The sequence below is a fragment of the Saccopteryx leptura genome, chromosome 3 (assembly GCF_036850995.1).
Source record: "Saccopteryx leptura isolate mSacLep1 chromosome 3, mSacLep1_pri_phased_curated, whole genome shotgun sequence".
NCBI classification, from domain to species: domain Eukaryota; kingdom Metazoa; phylum Chordata; class Mammalia; order Chiroptera; family Emballonuridae; genus Saccopteryx; species Saccopteryx leptura.
This window is the reverse complement of record NC_089505.1, coordinates 116,399,768-116,419,674: the sequence shown is the minus strand read 5'-3', so window position 1 is coordinate 116,419,674 and position 19,907 is coordinate 116,399,768. Positions and strand designations below refer to the sequence as shown.

At 47.3% G+C, this 19,907-nt stretch overlaps 1 long non-coding RNA gene across 1 annotated transcript in view; it reads left to right on the top strand.

Moving 5' to 3' along the window:
* The first annotated feature begins 5,061 nt into the window (after window positions 1-5,061).
* Window positions 5,062-19,907, top strand: part of LOC136400022 (uncharacterized) — an 80,874-nt gene continuing 66,028 nt past the window's right edge. The window contains exon 1 of the long non-coding RNA XR_010750242.1: window positions 5,062-5,228. This is a non-coding gene — a long non-coding RNA (uncharacterized lncRNA). The remainder of the gene's footprint in view (window positions 5,229-19,907) is intronic.

Genomic DNA, 19,907 nt, shown 5'->3' with positions numbered 1-19,907 from the left:
GGGTTTAAATGATTTCTCAGCTGTGTGATCTTGCATATGTTACATAGCTTCTCTGAGCCTCTTGTTTCTTCATCAGTAAATGAAAGAAACAATGAACAACCTCATAGTGGCCGTTGTGAAGAGAAACTGAAAAATCTGGTCCCAGCGGAGCCTGTGACTGGTGACCGGCGCGTGCCTGGCCTGTGGGGGTCGTTCGGTAAGTGCCCGTTTCCCTGCCCCTCCTTCTCCATGGAGATCTCCCCGCACGCCCCATCCCTGAACCTACAGCTGGAACGGCTCTGATCTTAGTCTTGTGCAACCCGAACACCATGATGTGCCATCGGTCCAGATCTGGGTTTTGACCCACTGTATGAGCTTGGGCAAGTGACATCCCCTCTGTGATCTCAGGTTCTCATTTGTAAGGTAGTGATCAGTTTCCAGCTTTATGTCATGAGGCCGCTTGACTCCCAAGATCCTTGCTCAGCCTCACTGGCCCCACACCAAGGGACAAAGAATAAAGTTGTAGGATTTGGGGTCCCTGTTGCCGTGGTCTCTTTCCCTTCTCCAACTTCCAGCCCCTCTAGCCAGGGCCCATCAGGTGTCACTCTTTCCCTGGGAACAGTTGCGACTTTCTTATCTCCCTAACATGACTCAGAATCGTATTTCAACCCATATCCTCCTAATTGCTCATGAATGACCCACCATCCATCAAAACCACGGACACAAACCCTTGTTGCTGCACCCACCGAGCCCCTGTGAATTGATATTTCTCAGGACACTTCCTTCTTTAGGAACACGGGAAGGGACAGGGATTCTGGTCTCTGTGTGAAAGCTGCAATCAGAATGAATGACAGCTGGCCCGTGTGTGCGTGTTTGGGCTGCTCCCTTCTCCACACTGGATTTCCTGTTGCGTGCCCACCACCACGGTGCCCCAGAACCCGTGTCTCTCCCTGACTCCAAACTGACCATTTCCCCAGGAGCGTGTGTCACAGCTGATCCCTCCATCTTTCCTGGAATACAGCGCTTTCTCCACGTGGTGTCTGGGATACACGCTCTCCAGATATTCTGCCAACCTGTTGGCCCCTCTTCTCAACTAGTTTTCCTAGTTGGTTTTTCTTTCTCTTTTTGACCTTGATACCTAAGAATGCCCCAGAGGCTCCAGGGCTCAGTCCTCAGACCACTTTCCTTTGGCTACAGTCACCAAGACTGGTGATCTTATCTGGTCTCAAGGACTTTAATGCCATTGGTACGTGCCCTGTTCACTCCCTCACCTGCCCTTTTCTCTCAGCTCTGGACTCATTTATCTAGCTCCCCAGCTTCTCCCATAACAGTCAAGGGTACTACCATTCATCCATTTGCTCAGGCCAAAAATATGGTAGTCACTTCACTTGTCAAATTTAATTCATAGGCAAATCCAGTAGGTCTACTTTCATAGTATTTCTAGACTCTACTTAACTCTCACCATCTCCGCTGCAAGCCATCATCACTGATCATTGTTCTCACGGAACAATGATTATTGCAACCGTCTCATATTAGTCAGGATTCTCCTGAGGAACAGAACCAATAGGGTAGAGGGACAAATATCTTATTCTATCTATCTATCTATCTATCTATCTATCTATCTATCTATCTATCTATCTATCTATATTTTTTAAAGTGAGAGGAGGGGATATAGAGAAACAGACTCCCCAACTGGGATCTACCCAGCAACCTCTGCCTGGGGTTGATGCTTGAATCAACCAAACTATCCTCAGCACCTGAGGCTGATGCTAGGACCAATCCAGCCACTGGCTGTGGGAAGGGAAAAGGGAGAGAAGGGGGAGAAAGAAGGGGAGAGAAGCAGATGGTCATTTCTCATGTGTGCCCTGACCGGGGCTTGAACCTGGGACAGCCGCACACTGAGTCAATGCTCTATCCACTGAACCAATTGGCTGGGGCCCATCTATATTTATTTTAAGGAATTGTCTCATTCAGTTGTTGGAGCTAGAAGTCTGTAGGGAAGGTTGGCAGGCTGGAAACTTAGATAAGAGTTGATGTTGCAGTCTTGGGCCTGACACTGCAGGAAAGGCCAGCAGTCGGAAGTCCAGGCGGGGCTTCTATGTTGCGTTCTCCAGGCAGAAGTCTTTAGGAGACTTCGGTCTTTGTTCTTAAGGTCTTTGGTTGAGTGGATGAAGCCTGCCCACATTAATCCCTTAAAATCTCCTGATTTAAATGTCAATCATATCTAAAATAATATCTTTACAGCAACACCTAGACTAGTATTTGACCAAATAACTGGGCATCGTATCTTGGCCAAGAGAGATCTCCAAACAGATCTCTGTGTTTGTGTTTACTCTTGCCTCTCTTTACGCCTTTTCCCACATATCTGCCCGTGATTTTTAAAAAAATTATTTATTATTATTGTTTCTTTTTATTTTACTGATTTTAGCAAGAGAGGAAGGGGAGAGAGAAAGAGAGAGAGACAGGAACATCAAACTGTTTCTATATTTACCCTGACCGGGGATTGAACCAGCAACCTCTGCCCTTCCAGACAATGCTCTGACCAACTGAGCTATCTGGCCAGGATGATTGTATTAAAATCTAAGTCAGACCTCTCCTCTGCTCCAACCTACTAATGGCTTCTCACTTTACTCAGGGAAAAATCTGAATGCTTCTACAGGCCTCCAAGGTCCTTGTGATGTTCCTCAATATCTATGACCTCAACTCCAAAATCTCTGCCCTACACTCCCTGGGTTCAAGCCACACAAGCTTCACTGCTCTCACCCAGATGTGCTGAACATTATTTATCTTGGGGTCTTTGGGGTCTTGGGGTCTTTGTTCTTTACATATATATATATGACCCACCTCCTCCCTTTATCCAGGTCTCTGTTTAAATGCCACTTCCCCAAAGACATCTTTCCTGACTGTCCTCCCTTGAGAGCTTCCCCTTGTTTCCACTCCTGCCTGTAACTTGCTTTCTCGTAGCACCTGTCATATATGCTTCATTTCTCTCTGTACTAGAATGTAAGATCTATTAGAGTAAGGAATTTGTTTATTTTGTTTCCCCCCAAACAATATCTGGCACATAACTGGTGCTCAACAAATACTTTACAAATTGAATAAATGACTATGCTTCATATATCTACTCTACCAGATGTTGACCTTAGATAGTTTCCCACTTCTCTAAGCCTCGTTTGTCTCATCCTGCATCTTCCTGTCACAGGTAAGTGTTTAATACATGGTACTATTTTCATAGTTGTGAAATTATTTATTTATAGAGATACAGAATCCTTTTTGTGTCTTATGTGCAGAGCAAACTCTGGAGTATTTAATAATGTAATCAACAAAATATTTACTTATCACCTACTATGTGCCAAGATGCATTGTAGGCACGAGGGATATACAAACCAACAAAACAGACAGATCCAGTGCCCACAAAGCAGTGCCAATGACCTGGACAGAGCAGGGGTCAGAACTGAGGTGCTGAGGAAGGGTTGAGGTACATTGAAGTCAGAGCTGACAAGAGTTTCTGTTCCCTTGGATGGAAGGGGGTAAATAGAGAGAGGAGTTCAGGACTACTCTATGGTTGTTCCAAGTCAAAGAGTGCTGCCCTCTAGTGAGATGGGAAATAAGTCAGATGAGGGGACCAAAAGTTTGGACATGTTAAGTTTGCGATGCTTGTTTGACATCTGGGTAGAGATGTGAGCCACAGATAGACAGGTTATGGTCATTAGGGAATATCTGACACTTAAAAGTCCCAAATCTGGCTCGAGGGGGTGACTGAATGGAGATAAGGAGATATCTCAGGATTGAATCATAACAGGGAACTACAACATTTGAAGGCAAGACAGAGCGGGAGGAACCAGCAAAGCAGATGGAGAAAGAGCAGTAGATGAAGACCAAAAAAGAGATGTGTGTCTTTGAAGCCAAAGGAAGAAAGTATTTCAAAAGTAAGAACATGCTCACCTGGGTTAGCTCTGCTAAGATGGAGGCTAAGAACTGCCCCTGAATTTGGAAACGTGGAAGTTGCTGGTGACTTTGATCAGATCAGTTTCAGGAACGTAGTGCTGGAACATCTGATTGGAGTGGGATTGAGAGGAAAGGAAGAGAGGAAGTGGACCCAGTGAGAATGGAGGACTGGCTCTAGAGCTAGAGAGCTGAACTATCACTCTGAATTTAAGGGTAAAATGGGGAGATGACACATTTAAAGAAGGATCAGTATATTTGGCCCAACACAAGAGCAGAGTCATTCTGGAAGACCCTGTATGGGGAGTTGTATAAACCAAGGTGTGGTGGACTTCCCCGCAGCCTCCTAAGTGGAATTTTGGTCTTTCCCTGGAGAAGTGGGTGACCCAGTGAATGGTTCTATTTTTGCTATGACCAACGGGAAATTCAGAACCCAATTTGTGCCCCAATATTAGCAACTGAATCTCATTCAATCTATGTCTTCTCTTTGAATCATTTGCCCAGTCTACCCATATTGTGGACACACACACACACACACACACACACACACACACACACACTCTCTCTCTCTCTCTCTCTCTCTCTCTCTCTCTCTCTCACACACACACACACACACACACACACACACACACACACACACACACGTAAGCTTTGTTTAGGTTCTGTCCAGCTTCTTTATGTTTATGGGCTGGTGATTGGGCAGTATGTTTAAGGACAGATAAGTGAACCAGGACTGCCCCCTGGCGAAGGACAGGGAACACTGCAGGCAAAGAGAGCTGAACTGCCCTGTTCCTTAACGAACCCATCTCTTGCTGAGGCAGTACTTGAGTTACTGGCTGAGTAGACATTTGTGCTGTCTGATATGAAGGGCAATGGAAAACCTTGCTGTCCCTATGTCTATGCCTGGAGGAGTCCTACTATTGTAATTATGACAGTCACCTACTGATGCTCTCAGAGCTGCCAGGAGGGGCAGGGCTTGAGGTCATTAGGGGAAAGTCCCTGCTTGTTGGCAGCTGCCTGCGTCCTTGGTAACCAGATAGCAGATGCTGAGGTGAACAATGAGGCTGAAATGGGGAGGAGAGGCGGGCAAAGTCCAAGCCACAGGTGGACGTGGTACTAATCCAGTCTTGGGGACAGCCACCACGCAGCCTGAGACGGCACGGGAGCCAGGGCGAAGACGGGACGGCAGGCCTCCAGAGGCCCGGGGGCCTGGGCTGGACTGCTCGGCCGGGAGGAGACGGCGTGTGCCTCTGACCCTGGCTTCTGCCGCCTTTCTGCCCCCTGCCCATGATGGCCAAAGGCAGGTGTGGCAGGGATGTGTGTGTGTTTATATTTGTGTGTGAGCATGTGTGTACATGCCTACATGCTTATGAGCATGTGTATGGGAACATGTGTATATATGTGTGTGCTCTTGTGTCTATAAGGGAGGCTGTGTATGTATGTCTGAGTGTGTACAGGTATGAACATGTTTGTGTGTACATGTGTGAGAATGGTATATTGGTGTGTGGGAGTATGCTTTTGTGTCTATGTGTATCTTTATGTGTGAGCATGTGGGTACATGTGAATATGAGTATGTATGAGTGTCTGTAGGGCTGTGCATGTGAACACGTGCATGTGAGCAGGTATTTGTGTGAATAGTGTATGGGAGTTTGAGTATGTGAGGGTGTATGAGTGTGTGTGGGTGCTGGAGGAAAGGCCACTCGTGCTTGGCTGTGAAGAGTAGCTTGGTGGCAACAAGAGTCATGTCCGATGCAGGAGGCCCGGTGGTTTGGGACCAGGGTGTGAGGAGGGCTGGCGGTGCGGAGGCCGGCACCTGGGGCAGGCAGGCCGTCGTGCAGCTGCCGGGAAGCTGGGACTTTACTGCTGGTCCTGGGAAGGCTGCCAGCCCTGGGCAGCCAGATCGAGGTGTTCTCCCTTCTTCACGTCCCACCTCCCTCCAGCTCCCGTCTGGATGCTGTAACTTTGAAGTCAGGCACGGCCAAGGGTCCACTATTGTGCAAACCAGAGCAGATCGCCCACTCTGAGTGTCAGGCTGTCAGCTGTGAGTTGAAAATAACACACCTTGGCTGCAAAACAGGGACAATGAGGGTGGAGTGAGAGGACAGGACTGCCAGCTAGAGTCCACTGGGAGCTGGTGATGGGCCCGGCCCACGGGCCCTAAAAGTACAAACACATGGATTGCTCACATCACTCCTTTTAGAGAGAATGTCGGGGCATGGGCAGGTTCACTACCTTGTCTGAGGACACACAGCTTACCCACGGCAGAGCTCCCGACTTGGTGTCGTAAGCACTGTATGCCTGGCCTGCATGAGCAACGAGTGGATATAGGACACCCCTCACAGTACTGGGCACATTGTAGACCCTCAGAGTGTCCTTACTAAAGGTTAAAGGGGACAGTGGAGGGAGAAAGTGATCCTGTCCTACATTTCCCTGTAAATATCACCCCAAGAAGTTCCTGGATTTCTGGAATTCTGATCTCTCAAAGAAATGACGCAGATGCTAGTTCATGCAGCTACATCCTTAGCAACAGTAATAATAACAATAACATATCAAAAGGTTATGTGCAGTTCTCCATTTGACCAACAAACATTTATTGGGTACCTGGGCTCAGAAATGGGCGAGCTAACCCTGGCCCTCGAAGGGCTCATGGCCGGTAGGACAGATGAGGACAGCGCTGTGTGGCAGGGGCCCCAAGGAAGCACCGCCTACCTCCAGCAAGGCAGCGGGGGAGCTCTTGGGCTCCTCCAGCCTTTTGCTCCTATATCACGCTCAGGATGCCTCCCCCTGCCGTCTCCTACGTCCTGCTCAAGCCCCTTCTTCCAGGAAGCCAGCCCTGATCATGTCCATCTTACGCTCCGCTTCTTGGCAACTCCTGCAGCCCTGTGCTCTCATGGAACAGAACACCTGCCACCTTTATTGTTCCGTCGTTTCTGTTTCTGGTTCAAAAGACCCATCTGTATGGTTAGACTGCATCTCATCCAGGGCATGACCCCCATCTCACATTCCTCCAGGGCTTCAGGGGCCCCACACAAGACAGGGACACACTCACCTTTATGATGCTCTAGGTCGGGGTTCCTTGTGTGCAGCACCCAGGCTGAACTGCTGAGGAAACCCTAACTGCTGAGTCAGGGGCTCTGCTTCGCTAAACAGGATTGAGGTTCAAGTGGGGATGAAATACAAATCCTCCCGCAGCAAGCGTGGGACTGAGGTCCAAGGCGCAGCTGCCATTTATGTTTTAAAATTTGCAGTTGGGGATCATTTTGAAACTTGATTGCTCTGTCTTGGGGACTTCTTGAAGTCCAACTCCACAATAAAGCCAATCAGACTCAACCATCAAATGTCAAATAGAAGCTAATGAACCATTCATAGGCTTAGGAGAGAAATCAGGCAATCTCTTATTTCAGGATTATCCCTTCCAAATATTGAATCTGAACTGTAAGCAGAATTTGCTTTAATTGCATCCCCCTCCTCACCGCTGTGGGGAATCTTTGGCATTCCCTCCGTGTCTTGGCTTTCTGGAGAGACTTGACAAGCTGACCTGCTGCTTTCCAGAGGCACATGACTCTGGGCCATCACTCAGAGGGGGAGCAGGCAGAGGGTGCTGGGACTCCTCCTGCCCTGGTGGCTGAGCCCTTGAGCTTGAAGCTGGCTGGGTGTCCCCAGTGCCTACGTGGCTGTCTCTTTGTGGGGGAGGGAAGTTGTAGCGAGTGAGGTGGATCTCCTCATGTAAGCCCCACTGGGAGCTTGCGTGGGGCTTTGGGAGGCTAGGTGGAGCCCAGCGACGGTGGAATGTGTCTAGCAGCTATCTGTCTGTTGCTGCATGAGGACCTGCAAAGACTAGCATTGTTGCTAGATCAGTGCCTGGGTGCGTCTGCTGCTCTCTGGTGCCCTATGAAACATCTGGCTGGGAGATTTGGGCTATCATAGAGGGATTGCCATCACTCCTACCTGGGGCAGTGCTACGAGGCAGGACATTTTTACTCTCCTTTTCCTTGCCTTAGGAATTTAGGGTAGCACAGTGGTGAGTCACTTCCTGGGGCAGAGGTAGCTGATCAAAAAGTTTCCTCTCCCCTCACACACTATTACAGACATGGCTGGAGAGCAACTGTCTGGCTGGGGACTTGCAGCTAGGCTTGGTCACATAACTGGCTTTCATCACTGGAACGTGGGCCACTTGTAGTTCTAGGCCCTTAAGAGGGAGTAGGCTGCTTCTATCCTTGTTTCCCCTTTCACTGATTGTTTCCGATGGTGACCAAGCTCGAGGTCTGGCTCCGTCACAAGATGGAAGGAGCCAAGGTCTCTGCATCAACATATTCAAGACAGGGGCCATGGTAGACAGAGTGGATTAAACGGTTCCACTTCCTGTCCCTCCCTGAGTCGGTATCCACTCAGAACACTGTGAACTCAGGATTACCCACAAAAGTGGAGTTTATGTCTCCTTGCTTTAGCCAATAAAATGAGGCCAATGTGATGGTTTGCCAGTTCCAAGCCAAAGTTTTAATAAATCCTCCATGTAAATAAGAATAATAATATTTACAAAAAGAAAACGCTATTTTAAAGATGAATTATGATAGGTATAGTCACGTACTCACTGACACAGGTTAGCGGTTAACCAATGTGTGCTCCCCGGGCTGGGGTTCCTTGTGTGTTATTAGTTCCTGAATTGTTTACTGGGAAAATTATTTCCCATAATCTTCTAGAGCTGCTCATCTGTTCATAGCAAACCAAGGCCAGCCTAGACCAGCCTTCAACCAGCCACCCATGACGTGAATGAACCCAGCGAGATCAGCAGAGCTATCTAGCTGAGCCTCATATGACTCCAGATGCCTGTGTAATAAACACCGTTTGTGCCACTGAACTTTTGTGGTAGTTTGTTACACAGCATTAGGACAGGAGAGAACTGATACAGCAGCCTACCACCCAGGAATGAATCTATGCCTTGGAGTGTGATGTGTGTGGGAGAGAAATTTCTATTGTGATTGTTGGTTGTATATTTTGGAGTTGATTTGTAATAGCAGGCCCTAACAAAACTGTCTCACTATGGTGGCTCCCCCATTGCTTCGGGGTGAAGGGTCCAGAAAAATCTGGCCCCTGAATCCTTCTGTAGCTCCACCTTCTCTTTCTTCTACACATGAGCTGTCCTCGAGTACTCCAGGCAGTCTCTGATGTCATGACCTTATCTTGTGTATTCCCTCTGCTTAGAACAGCCCCCCACTACCCGCACACCCACATAGCATAGCTAACATGCAGTTAAAATATCTGTCCTTCCAGCAAGCTTACCCTAGTCCTCAGAAGAAGTTCCTTCCTGGTTAAGATGGTGCTAAGGGCTGACCTGTGGTGGCGCAGTGGATAAAGCGTTGACCTGGAAATGCTGAGGTCTCCGGTTCAAAACCCTGGGCTTGCCTGGTCAAGGCACATATGGGAGTTGATGCTTCCAGCTCCTCCCCCCCTTCTCTCTCTCTGTCTCTCCTCTCTCTCTGTCTCTCCCTCTCCTCTCTAAAAAAAAAAAAAAAAAAAAAAAGATGGTGCTAAGGGCCATACACTGTTGTAAGAGCTTTAGATGTATTACCTAATTTAATTCTACATCAACCTTATGAAGTGGGTGTTATTGAGACCTTCACCTCACGGATGAGGAAAGCACGGCACAGCTAGGTTTCTCCCGGAATCTCTCGGGAGGGTCCATATGGCTGCAGGCTGCTCAGCGGGGGTGGTTGGGTTTGGGCTGAGAGATCCGTTTTTTACGTCTGGCAGAGCAGTCCTCATGGATCCCCGACATCCGTGAAACCACTTCATGGTAACGTTTTCAAAGTAAAATGAAGAACTTTTGTCCTTTAAAAGACACTGTTAAGATAATAAAGAGACAAGCAATGGAGGGCAATAAAATATCTGCAAATCAAATATCTATAAAAGATTTGAATCAGAGTGTATAAAGTCTCCAAAGGCAAGAATAAGAAAAAAAATATAGCTCAATTTTAAAAAATGAGCAGAATAGGAGAACAAAGAAGGTAAATGGATGGCAAATATACGTCTAACAAAGTGCTCACCTTCCATCCGCCAGAACAGCTAAAATCAAAAAGACGGACTGCATCAAGCACGGGCAAAGATGTGGAACCAACACTGCTGCTCAGATATAAACAGGTACAATCACTTTGAAAAAGAGTTTGGCAATGTCTTAGAAAGTGACATTTACACCTACCTTATGATCCTAGTCATTGGGTGTCAGTAGTCCTAGGTATTTATTCCAGGAGAAAGGAAAGTACACATCATGAAGACTTGTACATAAACGTTCACAGCAGCCTTATTTTTAACAGCTCATCAAGTGAATGGGCACAGAACTTCGGTATAGCCACCAATGGAATACTATGCAGCAATGAAAAGGAACACACCACAACATGGATGACTCTCAAGATAGTTAGGCTGAGTGAAAGAACCTGGTGAAAAAGGGAGAGTAGATCACTACCCATTTATACAAAATTATAGGAAATGCCAGTGAATTCATAATGACAGAAAACAGATCATCTGTTACCTGGCAGTGAGGGGTGAGAGGGGAAGGATCTCAAAGGGGCGTAAGAAAACTTTAGGAGAGATGGATATGCTTACCACCAATGGTTTCACAGGTCTACTGTACATTTGTCAAAGTTTACCAAATCATAGGCTTTAGATATCTTCAGTTTTTGGATGTCAGTTATACCTCAATAAAACTGTCAGGAACAAAATTCCGGTGTGAAGATTGAGGGCCTTGGGAATTATTAGAGGACTTGAGTGGTTCAACTCAGGCTCCCTCTAGGTTGCTAACTATTAAAGAATTATTTTTAAAAATTAGATCCCCAATAAAGGCCAGGCCTGTGATAGGTACATTCACTTTGTTTGCTCAAGAACCAGGTAGTTTGGGCAAGTGTCCCCCAGTGTGCACCGGGTGCTGGTGGGACCTGCTCAGAAGACGCAGAGGGAAGGCTTGGGGAAATCCCCCTAGGGAGTGATGGGCACACAATGCAGTCAACAGTTCATATACTATAGAGATGTTTACCTGGAAAATATGTACTCTTATTGATCAACATCACCCCATTAAATTTAATTTCTTTTTTTTTTTTCTGAAGCTGGAAACAGGGAGGCAGTCAGACAGACTCCCCAATGCGCCTGACTGGGATCCACCTGGCATGCTCACCAGGGGGCGATGCTCTGCCCTTCTGGGGCGTCACTCTGTTGCGACCAGAGCCACTCTAGCGCCTGAGGCAGAGGCCATGGAGCCATCCCCAGCGCCTGGGCCATCTTTGCTCCAATGGAGCCTTGGCTGCGGGAGGGGAAGAGGGAGACAGAGAGGAAGGAGAGGGGGAGGGGTGGAGAAACAGATGGGCGCTTCTCCTGTGTGCCCTGACAGGGAACCGAACCTGGACTTCTGCATGCCAGGCCGACGCTCTACCACTCAGGCAACCGGCCAGGGCCAAAATTTAATTTCTAAATAAAATATTATCTCAATCCAGTTTTCCCTGCTTTACAAATGTGTTGTCCTGGCGCTTTTAGGAAATGAGGTCCATGGGGCCGTGTTCCTTACACCGCCCCCTAACATGATGGTAATGCAGGAGGGAACTGAAGGATTGATGTGTTTCAGGCTGTGGGCCTGGCCAGCTTCCCTATCTCAGAGCTACAGGTGGGAAGGGGCGAATCTGAGGGCAGGGCCCTTGGTGTTTTCGGTCTCAGGCTGTGTATTTTCATTGTCAGTCTCCCCTGAGAAGGGAGGTTGTCTCCTGCATACTCCAGTTGTCTCCAGTGGAGGCAAACTCGGCAGGCAGACCAGCAAGGCTGAGGCCACACCTCAGCCTCTGTTCAAAGTCGGCTGCCCTTGCCCTCTTTCTACGAACTTGAGTGAAGATTTTTAAGGATGCTTAGAAATGGTTTGCAATGGAAATCACTCCTGGATCTCGCTTTGCAGTCTCTTGGTGTGCATGTGTGAGGCTGCGGGTGGGGTGGGGTGGGAAGGACGCAAACCCAAGGCAAATGCCACTTGGCTTTCTTTTTTTTTTCTTTTTTTTTTGTATTTTTCTGAAGCTAGAAACCGGGAGAGACAGTCAGACAGACTCCCGCATGCGCCCCACTGGGATCCACCCGGCACGCCCACCAGGGGGCGACGCTCTGCCCACCAGGGGGCGTCGCTCTGCCGCGACCAGAGCCACTCTAGCGCCTGGGGCAGAGGCCAAGGAGCCATCCCCAGCGCCCGGGCCATCTTTGCTCCAATGGAGCCTTGGCTGCGGGAGGGGAAGAGAGAGACAGAGAGGAAGGAGAGGGGGAGGGGTGGAGAAGCAAATGGGCGCTTCTCCTGTGTGCCCTGGCTGGGAATTGAACCCGGGACTTCTACACGCCAGGCCGACGCTCTACCACTGAGCCAACCGGCCAGGGCCACCACTTGGCTTTCTACCGCTTCCAGAAGCAGACGTGGGAGTGCCCCCTCTCCTGGTTGGCAGTCCTGCCAGACTGACAGATAAAGACGGGAAGGACCTGCCGGACTGACGGATAAAGGCGGGAAGGACCTGCCGGACTGACGGATAAAGGCGGGAAGGACCTGCCGGACTGACGGATAAAGGCGGGAAGGACCTGCGGGACTGACAGATAAAGGTGGGCTTGGCATGAACCCAGGCAGTGAGTCTCAAATAGAATAGCCAACAGCTAGGTCAGGCTCTGGACACAGGAGAGGGTGAAGAGTGACTCAGTGAAGGCAGGCGTGAGTCCCAGAGCCCTTCGTCGAACTCTGGGCACTGTTGACATGTTTGGCTGAATCATTCTTTATTGTGAGGGGCTGTCCTGGGCTTTGTAGGACTTTTAGCAGCATCCCTGGACCCCACCCCATAGATGCCAGTAACATTTATCACCCTTACCCCCATCAAAATCATGGCAACTGTTTCCAGATGTTGTCATCTATCCTTTGCGGGAGAAGTCACCCCTGATTGAGAACCTCTGGACTAACCACTTAGAATCTCAGTTGCATCCTCTGCAAAATGGCCACACTTGACCTCTCTGAGGACAGGAGATTGAATGAGACCTGCACTGTCCAATATGATAGCCACAAGTCATATATGGCCACTAAACTTGAAATGTGGCTTGTCTGAGCTGAGATGTGCTGTGTGTAAAATACAGACCGGATTTTGAAGACTTAGTATGATGAAAACCATGTAAAATATGTCACTAATAATTTTTAGATTGCTCAAATTTTGAAATGAGAATATTTTGAATATGTTGGGCTAAATATTACACAGTATTACTTCTTTAAATGTGGCTACTAAGAAATCTAAAATGACATATGTGCCTCACACCATTTTTCTATTAACATTGGTGCAGCAAAGGGACAAATGTTAATTAAAGAATCACCCAATCAGCGTGATACTACTCTGAGAAGGAAAGTGGTGTGACAGATGAGAGCATGGACTGGGGATGTCCAAGGGCCAGGGGTCAGGGGTCCGGGAAGGCTCCCCAGAGGAAGTAATGCTAAGAGGGAAAGTTTGAGGGAAGAAAAAGAGGAAAAACAATTTGTGCAGAGGAAGCAGCTAATGCCAAATTGTTATGGTGGGAGCACAAACATGGGAACTGAGACAAAGTGCAGGCCCCAATGTGGGGTGCAGGAGCCTGGTCACACAGGGCTTTGTGGGCCTGGAGAGACCATAGAAGGCTCTGGAATGGGCCTCTGGGTCCAAATCAGAACTCTTCCACTTGTTAAGTCTGTAGTCTTTGGGCAAGTAACTTCAACTCTCAGTGACTCAGTCCCCACATCTGTAAAATGGGAATGATGATAATAATTGCATTTACTTCGTAGGATTATGCTGATTAAATAAGTTATGAAGTGAAGAACACCTAGAAAGGGCTGGACACATCGTGACTGCTCATTGTTTTCGATATTAACTTCCAGAGGAAGGACGACTCCATCTTAGAAATCGTGGCTTTCTTTATTCTGAGTATATGTACAAATATGCCTTGTATGTATGTTTCTTTTTTTGTTAGACCTTTTCCTGTCCCCAGAGGAAATCCCAGCCCAGGTGGGAACCTTGCCTTCTGTTCCCTGGGATCCTGGAGAACCCAGAGGAAGGAGCTGAGAGTCAATCAAGGGGCACAGAGCGAGAACTCCACTGAAGACCTGAGTCCAACTTCTCTCTAACAGCAGGGCTCCTAACCGTTTCTCCCAAAGTTGCTTCCTTTTAAAGCCAGTCTGAAAAAGAGGTGTTATCCTAATAGAAAGGAAAAGAAAAATGAGCTTCCTTTGGCTTTTGCCCAGAGGAGCGCCTCAGGCTGCCTGGCCAAGGCGGGGAGAAGGCGCGGCTTTCCCAACCCCATGTACATATTTGGAAAAGTCCTTGATTGTTAAGCTCTTTGACCACATTCCAAGGACCCGGCAGCACCTCCTGGGAGGGTGACCCCTGAGAGCCAAGACTGGGCTAGGATGTGTTGCAGATTGCTCAGACGTTTGTAGCAACTTTGGTGGTGTGGTTTGTATATGTAAGAGCTCAACCTCTTGAAAATCTATCTGGGTCCTGAGCTGGGTAAATAAAACCAAGTACTCCTGCAGCTCTGCAAGTGAACGCAACCAGAAGTGTCCTAACAGCGCTGGGCCGTGAGCCCGACTTGCCATCAGTGGACAGCTTCAGGTGACGATCCATTGAGTTTGTCTCCTAGGAGGATGATACGCGTGCTACGTGCATCAGTGGCAGGGAAAGAGAAGCAGGTCTCTTGCCTGCCATGACCAAGGGAGACCTGGACTCGTCCATTCATTTTTTCTGCTTCCTACATAGTCAAGAGCTGAATTTGGTCAGGGCTTTCTGAGAAACTTTGCTCCCTCTAGGATAGAGCTTGGGCCCTTGATCCTTCAGAGGTCTCAAGGGATTCTGGATCAGCTTCATCTCTCTAAGATGTAGCTTGTGGGTACAATGATCCAGTGTGTGTCCATCCTTATATGACAGTTTCCCAAGCAGAAAGAAAGGAGCTGAAGATAAACATTTCCTAGTATGTTGTGGTATAGTGAGAAATACATTTGTCTTTGTCTCTGGTTCCTGGCGCAGAGCTCCTAAAAACCCTTGTGATTTTCTTAGTGATAAGGGTGCTAGGAGCATCTTGTATTCTAATATTTGGTCTTTGACCCTGGATCCTAACTCAGGAGCTGTTAATGCCCTTCTAATCTCTGATGATGAGTGTCTTCTGTATGCTAACAAGATGACTGGTGACTGAGATAGCTTCGGGAGTCAACAGGAAGACCAAGCCATGATGAGAAGCTTGGAACCTTCAGCCCACCTCCCATCCTCCAGAGAGGGGAGAGAGGCTAGAGATTGAGTTAGTAATTGATTACACCTATGTGATAAAGCTTCCATAAAAATGCCTAAACTGGAGCTTGGAGAGCTCCCAGGGCTGGGGAACACAGGGAGGCGCGGGGAGGGTGGTGCACCCAGAGAGGGCACGGAAGCTCCACGCCCGTCCCCGCACCTGTCCTATGCACCTCCTCATCCGGCTGCTCGTCGGGGTCCTTGGCAATAATATCCTTCATAGGAAACCAGTGATGTAAGGAAATGTGTCCCTGACTTCTGTGAGTAGTTCTAGCAAATTATCAAGCTTGAGGGGGAGAGGGTTGTGGGAACTCCTGATTCATAGCTAACCAATCAGAAGTACAGGCGACAACCTGGAACTTTGACTGAGTCTGAGGTGGGGAACAGTCTCATGGGATTGAGCCCTAACCTATGGGGTCTGCGCTAACTCTGGGTCATTCGTATCAGAATTGAGTTAAATTGTAGGATGTCCAATCGATGTCTGTTGTGAACTGGAGAATTGTTTGGTGTGGAAAAAACCACACATCTGGTGCCAGATGTGTTCTGAGAGTATAGGAAAACATAGTTTTACATGCTTTCTCTTATCAGAGAACTTTCCCCAAAGTCCCCAGTAGACCTCTTCTTGTGTTTTATTGGCCAGAACTGTGCCAGAGTCCACCCCCAGACCAATCACTGGCCCAGGATTGCCATGATTGGCATAGACCAGCCATGATCCATCATCCCATGCGGTCAGGCACATTGGGTTTAGGTTGCAAGGAAGAAGCAGGGAGTGGCGGGTGTGTAAGAGCTCCATTGTGGCACCGAGCCTTTATCCTAAGAACAGTGGGAAGTCATTGTAGAGCTGTAAGCAGGGGACTGGCATGATCAGATTTGTGTGCTTATAAGACATTCTGGCTGGAGAGTGGAAGTGGGTTGAAGGAGGCAAGAACAGAAGGGAAATTAGTTCTAAGCTGTCCATGCTTTTATAATAATGAATAAAGTCAGATATGCTATATGTTGATGTAGGAAATGTTCAAACTTGCAGAGAATTTTCGTAAGAGTTTATTTGAGCCAAACTGATGACATATGCCAGGGAGCAAGATCTCAAATGCTCCAGTGAACAACAGCTTTTCAGCCTCTTTTAAGCATTTGAAACTAAGGAGGGCACTCAGGAAGATTACATGAAGTCGGGAGAAATCAAGGTAGGGATTAAATTACAGGACAGTTTAGATCACGTGCTCTCACACTTTAGAAGGTGGGATTTGACGAGGTGCTCAGGTATCAGAAGCAGGGGTCTGAAATAGGGCATTTCAAAGGTGCATTAACTTAGATGCACAGAAACAACAGACAGGGCTTGCTTACGACAGAGATAAACCTTTAATAAAGAAGTTAAATGCCTGGGATGTGTCTAATCACCATGACCTGCCCAGTTAGGAATTTATGATCAGATTACCCTGTGAGGTTACTTTTCGTAGAACCTCTTTTTTTTTTTTTTTTTTTTTTGGACATCTGGCAGGATAATACTTTGAAGAAATTCCTGATATACATTCCCTTCTTAGTAATTTACTTTTTGTTCCTGCGCAGTCCTTAACGCTGGGCCAGAAGACCAAGCTCATGGCCCAGGAAAAAGAAGGGAGAATACAACCTTGACCAAAGACATTATTGCCAGCCTTAAATTTCAAGCTAGATTTTCTAATCCACAGAAAGATGCAGTCTAGAACAGGAGTCAGCAAACTAGGTGCGTGGGACAAATCTGGTGGCTGTTTTAGCAAATAAAGTTTTATTGGGGCCGGCTGTGCTTTATTTGTATATGAATTGTCTACAGCTGCTTTTTGCTGAAATGGTATTAACTGAGGATTTGTGAGGGAGACTGTGTGGCCCATGAAGCCTAAAATATTTACATCTGGCCCTTTATATGTATTATAAAGTTGGTCAACCCTAGCCCCGAAAGGCTGACTCTGGAGAGAGGAGGCATTTTCTTGGAACATCTGAAGCCGAAGTTTTACATATCAAGACCCAAAGCTTGGAAGACTTGCCGTAGAGTAGGAGGAACGAGGATTCATCACAGGGAAGTTTTGGCTACACAAGATTGGCCAACATCCTGACCTGTGGTGGCGCAGTGGATAAAGCGTCGACCTAGAAATGCTGAGGTCGTCGGTTCAAAACCCTGGGCTTGCCTGGTAAAGGCACATATGGGAGTTGATGCTTCCAGCTCCTCCCCCCTGTCTCTCTCTCTGTCTCTCTCTCTCTCTCCTCTCTAAAAAAAAAAGAACAAAAATTAAAAAAAAAAAAAAAGATTGGCCAACGTCTCTCTAGTGCTGAGGCAGGTAAGGCTGGGTGGCTTTATTTATTTTTATTATTTAAACATTTTTTATTTTATTGATTTCAGAGAGGAAGGGGGAGAGAGAAAGAGAAACATCAGTTTGTTGTTCTACTTACTTATGTATTTATTGATTGACTCTTGTATGTGCCCTGACTGGGGATTGAACCTGCAACCTTGGTGTATGAGGACGACACTCTGACCAACTGAGCTGCCTGACCCGGGCCCAAGATTGGCTTTAGATATGAATGTCCTGGCTTCCCCTTCAGAGTCAGAACCCTAACTGCCTTGGGTATGCTGGGAACTTCAAGGCACTCAGGAAAGCCTTGCATTTTCACGGTGCGGCCGGCTCCAGTGTCAGTCAGTAACAGAGTTGCAGTGGCTGATGAACATTCATTAAAAAGGAGGGTCCAGCCCTGATTGGGTGGCTCAGCTGATAAGCATCCTCCCGGTGTACCCAGGCTGCAGGTTTAATTTCTGGTCAGAGCACATACACAAGCAACCAATGAATGCACAACTAAATGGAACAACTAAGTGGAACAATGAGTTGATGTTTCTCTCTCTGTTTCTCTTCCTCTCACCCCTTTCCTTTCTCTCTCTCAAATCAATGAAAAAATTAAAAAAGTGGAGGGGGGGGGGAGTCTAAAAGCAGCCTCACCTGTCCTGGACACTCTAGCTTCTGCTTGGACAACTTTGACACTGCAGGACAGCCTTACCTGATTCCTCCATCCTCATTCCACAAAGTTAGCTGCCCCTTTATATATTAATATTTACAAGGAATTCTAGACTTCCTCTTTTATAATACTCATTATACCAGTAATTATTCACTCAGTATCTATTTAGCTTACCAGACCACTAATTCTATGAGGCAGGGATAATAATTTGTTTATGGTTTTACTCTTATTGTGTAACTCAGTCATGACACTGAGTGAAGTAGATGTCCATGAGTGAATGAGTACCTCAAAAGACCTGGTTTATCCCTGTTTGGTATTCCATTGTCTAGATAGCTCTTGGCACGATCATTATGAAAGGCAGAGTGCCCATTTAAGAGAGGAGATGAGAAAACCATTAACTTAGTGGCTGCATTTGTAGTCAGCACTCAGAAACCACAGAAGGCCCTACAGCTAAGATGTGTCCTTGACATTAACGTCTACATTGACCTATGCTCACTACCATACTCTCCAGAAGGCACTTGCTGGTCTTTCAAGGGAACAAAGACTTCCACATTGGTTTCTAAGTTGGAGCAGTGCAGCCAACTGGACACCATTTAAATGACCCAATTAGGTGTGATCACTACACTGATGGACAGAAACAACATGTTGCAGGAGGGGATGATCTGCCAGAAGGGTCTTGGACAAAATGGGGTAGGGGTGTGGCCAAATATTTAAATAACTTTGTACTTTTGCATATGTATACTGTATTGTGTACTTCAATAACAAGTTAAATCAAAAAAGAAAATAATCTTGACAAGTTGTTATCCAAATCAATAATGACAATAAAAGGCCACATTTGTTTTGTGTTCAACAAGAGCCAGATGCTCTGCTAATTTGACATGCGTTTTCCTGTTAATCCTGACAATCAGCCTCTGGGGTAGCTGGCCATCACTCACCATTCATTTCAGAGCTATGTAGTGAGCACCTCTCTGCGGCAGGCGGTGCCCAGGCTCTGAGACGGAGCAGGAAACAACAGAGACAAGTCCCTGCCCCCACAGAGCTTCCATTCCAGTGGATAAGTACTATTATCAGCCCAGCTTGTAATGAAAAAAACAACAACAAAAAATAGGTTCTGAAAAGTCCAGGAAGTTGCCCTACCTTGTGTCTAAGAATTGATCAGACTAGAATGCAGCTCCAGATGTCCCTGATTTCAAAACTCCCAACCACTGTGCCATGCTGCTTCCTCTGCATTGAGTCCCCCAAAGCTTGTGCAGACAGCCCTGTGCTGGCTCAGGAGCGGTCTTCAGCACACTGTAGTACAGATGGATTGGATTCATTTATTGTTAAAGCAGAAAAGTTTCATGTCACTGAAGAGTACAAGGAGGGTAGACTGAGGTGCTCCGACATGGTGGTGAGGGCTCCCTCAGTGTCAGCAGCAGGAACTCTCCATGGCAGCCCAGGCCTGCACGGCCCTCATGATTGGCTGTCCTCAGACAGTCCGCTTACCTCTCCTGGGTTCCAGGAAACACTGGGACACTTCCCAGCATCGGGCATGCGCCTTTCCCAGAACTGCTCACAAGGCCAAGGGTATGGGTATCCTTTTTATAACTGTACTTTTTCTTTGGACATGTTCTATAGTCACATGGCACAAATATCAAGAATGTAAAAAAAGAAGTTTACAATAGAAAGATGTCCTTCCCAGCCTCTCCCCTAGGCACGTTGTTTCTCTCCCGG